Genomic DNA, 4,168 nt, shown 5'->3' on the forward strand with positions numbered 1-4,168 from the left:
AAAATTGATCGATAATGCAGGCGAACAACAAACATAATATGCAGGACGGTCGGTTTTCTCCATCAACAAAAGACGAGAACAAAATTTCCAAGCCGTCTAGTTGGGTTCTTGCATTTCTTCTTCTGTTTTCCAAACAACATTTTTGAGGCTACTGGAAAGTCTTTTGTAGAACTGCACCAAAAAGAAACAAAACAGCTCTATAAGTGTAACAGGAAATTTTAATGTAAAGTGTAAGGTAACACTTAAATACATGATTACATATATGACATACCTTATGAAATTCCAAAGTATCTCCTTTCGCTTTTCGTACTTCAACCATGTGAAGTGATGGCGCCGCTTCAAATACCTAATAAAGAGTTATATAAAAAGCTGAGCAAACTTTTTCGACAAATCTTTCGTATTAAACGATAAAAATATCCAAACAAGATACCTCGGTGGTAATATTGAGGTTTCCTTTTCTCCCCGCTTTCATATTCTCAAGCCTTAACTGAGATGAAAAACGGAAAATGATTACTAATCCAACATCAATTAAAATTCCATAGTAATGTAACTTTGTTTAACCTTATAGTTTTTCTTGTGCACATCAAAACCAAGTGGTTTTGCAGCTTCTTCAATTTTACTAACAATTTCATTCGCGGGGCATCTTGATGTGAATCTTGTCTCCCTTTTGAATCCCTGCAACCAAATTTATTTACAAACCATTAAAAAGTTAAATTTAGTGTTACAGTACAAAGTTCATGACCCACAATTAATTTTACTTTCATCATGAATTTAGAGGTGGCAATTTTACCTATGCATGGGTTATGTTTTATCTTTTAACAGATATAATATGCAATATTAATAACTAAAAAACTATTGATATTGAAGAAACAAAGTATATATTAACCTGTTCCATGTCAAAAAGATTGCCAAGGTTGAGCCCCTTAGACATAGAAATTAACTCAAAAGCATTCATGGCAGCCGGATGTTCTTTCTTTTCTGTAACATGAAATTCCTGTTTTAAAACAAATACAAGAACTTTCAGAAACTTAATTTAACTTTTAACATGAAAAAGCATACAAAATATAAAGATCTAAATACCAAGAAAACCAAGTGATTAAAGATTTATATGTAGTACTGAATTTGATAAACTCACCTCTGAATCTTGAAAAGCTGCTTCCACATCATCAAAATTTGTATCTTCTTTCTATAAATTCAGGTTGCCTATTTTTTTTATACCACTCATCGTTTAGAATTTCCGGTATTGTTATCCGCTGCCACAAAAGAGGGTGTTCAGATATGCATAATGATTTGTATTTATATAAGAGTGACAATTAATAAAAGTACAAACACTTACTGTCATGGGGTTGGGATCCAATATGCGAGTTATCAACTTTATGGCACCAAAGGAGATCCATGGAGGACAAGTGAATTCTGCAGTCGAAATCTAAATGCAAATCCGCTTATGAGAAGATGGTGACAACGTGGGATTAAATGTACAACACGACTTTATATACTGCTTACCTTTTTATAAAGGTTCATTAGATTAGAATCATCAAATGGCAAGTAGCCTGCAAGCAGTACAAAGAGAATGACTCCACATGACCATAAATCTGCAGTTGCCCCATCGTAACCACCATCATTCAAAACCTAAAAAGGATGATATATCATCACTACATGCACATTTGATGTGACAACTTTGACACACTATGAATCAGTTGTTATGTTTTATATCTAACGGGTCAAATTGGTCAACCAACTTTGACACATTATGAATCAGTTGCTATGTTTTATATGCACCTCAGGAGCGACATAATTTGGAGTTCCACAAGCTGTGTGAAGCAAGCCGTCATCCTGTAAAACAACCCGTTAAAATCATATAAAATATAACACAAACAAATATTAAATGTTAAGATCTTTTATATATATGTATACTCTGACTTGTCGAGAAAGGGCACTCAATCCAAAATCCAAAACTTTGAGGTTTCCTGCAGCGTCTAGAAGCAAATTTTCTGGCTGCAAGAAAACCAATGTTAGAAAGGCATTGAGACTATAAATACAATAATAAGTATTAAGAATGTTGAGTACCTTTAGATCTCTGTGATAGACACCTCTACTATGGCAGTAATCAACAGCATTAATGATCTGTTGAAAATATTTTCTGGCTTCATCTTCTTGCATTCGTCCATGGTTCACCTTCATAATGAAGTTGGAAAGTTAAGGCATGTATATTCCTTCTACCCTGTAATCTTCGGATTTCGAGCATGTACATTGCCACTATATATGATGTATATAAAGCTCAGCAAATTACAATTTTATCAAAAAGCTCTCCCCCAGTGACAAACTCTAGTACAATGAATATCTTGGTCTTGCTCCCCATAACCTGAAGAATCAGAACACTATTTTAAGTAACGACACGTACGTTAACAAAACTACTTTCGTTCACAACCCAACTCAACCCAACCCAATTATCAATTAAAAAAATAATCTCTCTATTTGAACAACACAACCCAATTCTTCACACCACTAGCAGCTTATATCTTTTAAATCAGATAACCAAAAAGTTTTAAGTAATGAGTTTAAACTAAAAAAAATCTAATTATTCTAACCATCTAAATTCCAAACCGATGGTGACACGTGTCGTAAATATTAATAAGAAATGACAACTTATGGTGGGTGTGCCGACCAGGTTGAGGAAAATTAAAAATGTTTGTTTTTTTTCTTTAGTTAAAACTATTGCCCAACCAATCATTGAAAAAAACGAAATAGAAAAATAAGGTTCAGCAGGAGTTCGGTGTTGTTTACACAAATAAAAAAAGACCTCATGTAGGCGGACAACATTTGGATGTTTAATCAACTTCATAGTTGCTACTTCCATTTTTATCTGCATCAACAAGATAACAATTAATAAGTATAAGTTCAGAATCTGATGATTCCATACACAATGCAATGAAAGTGATTCATTAAGTTTTATAAACATAAGTAGACATAGCCTACCTGTTCAGCCATTTTGTGTTTAACAACTTTATCTTTATCAAGGATCTTAAGACTCACGGATGGCGCCAATGTCGAAGCACGAAATGAATCTGACCTGATCCATGATGATGTTTCCACGGATTTTCGAGATGAACGAACCACGTCTTGATCTTCTTCTCCGGCTGCTTGAGATCTGCAATGGTTTTCGGGGGTGTGGAGGTGACTGCTAAGAAATCCTGAGGATCTCTTGTTTACAGACACAAAAAAGTGGTGGTGGCTCTTATTGAGCATGACCCTTTAATAAGGAGGTGGAGACCTCCTTATATAGAGAGTCTCATGGCCACCATCATGATACCCTAATGGGCCTAGCCCAGTTAGGGTTACCTCCACAAAACCCCCTCAGCCCAATAACATTGTATTAGTCCATATAATAAAATAAGCCAAACATAATAAATTTAGGGTCGTAAAACCGGGTTTAGTACCATACCCCTACAAGCCCCCCAAGTCCAGCGTTGCTCCTGGGCGCGCAAGCGTCTAGGTGGAGCGCTGGACTTTATGAGGTGTGTTAGGTCATGGGGCGGTTTTTTCCCTTTCCTTCGGCCTTGTCTTTATTGTTTGAGTTTTGGGAGGTTTTCCCCATGATGGTGACATGTTGCGGTCCTTGTGATAATGATGGTGCCCTGGCATAAATAAGATATAGCACGCATCATAGTGGCGCGAAGCCTGATAAAAGATGGAGCGCGCATCTTGATAATAATGTAACATAACTTGCGCGCGAGGCAGCTTATGAGTTATGAGAATAATAATGCTTGCGCGCGAGGCGACTTACGGATCTATGAGAATAATAAAGCCTGCGCGCGAGGCGACTTACGGATCTATGAGTAATAAAAACTGCGCGCGAGGTGACTTACGAGCTATAAGAATAATAAAGCCTGCGCGTGTGGCGACTTACGGGCTGTAATAATAACTTGCGCGCGAGGCAGCTTATGAGTTATGAGAATAATAAAGCTCGCGCGCGAGGCGACTTACGGATCTATGAGTAATAAAAACTGCGCGCGAGGCGACTTACGAGCTATAAGAATAATAAAGCCTGCGCGTGAGGCGACTTACGGGCTGTAATAATAATGGAGCTTGCGCGAGTTGCGGCTTACGAGCTATAAGAAAAATAAAGCTTGCGCGAGTTGCGGCTTACGAGCTATAATAATAATAAAGC

At 37.0% G+C, this 4,168-nt stretch overlaps 1 pseudogene across 1 annotated transcript; it reads right to left on the reverse strand.

The window, feature by feature from the left end:
• Positions 1 to 349: 349 nt before the first annotated feature.
• LOC143606577 (CBL-interacting protein kinase 32-like) lies at positions 350 to 2,400 on the reverse strand (annotated as a pseudogene). The gene is made up of 10 exons (XR_013148775.1): positions 2,291 to 2,400; positions 2,068 to 2,175; positions 1,915 to 1,995; positions 1,780 to 1,833; positions 1,504 to 1,629; positions 1,337 to 1,426; positions 1,136 to 1,253; positions 887 to 994; positions 562 to 675; positions 350 to 487 (listed from the first exon to the last, which is right to left on the reverse strand). The product of XR_013148775.1 is annotated as a CBL-interacting protein kinase 32-like (transcript).
• Between the last annotated feature and the right edge of the window lie 1,768 nt (positions 2,401 to 4,168).

The sequence above is a fragment of the Bidens hawaiensis genome, unplaced genomic scaffold (assembly GCF_021521415.1).
Source record: "Bidens hawaiensis isolate Kalapana, Puna unplaced genomic scaffold, B.hawaiensis_p1.1 tig00075635_1, whole genome shotgun sequence".
NCBI lineage: Eukaryota > Viridiplantae > Streptophyta > Magnoliopsida > Asterales > Asteraceae > Bidens > Bidens hawaiensis.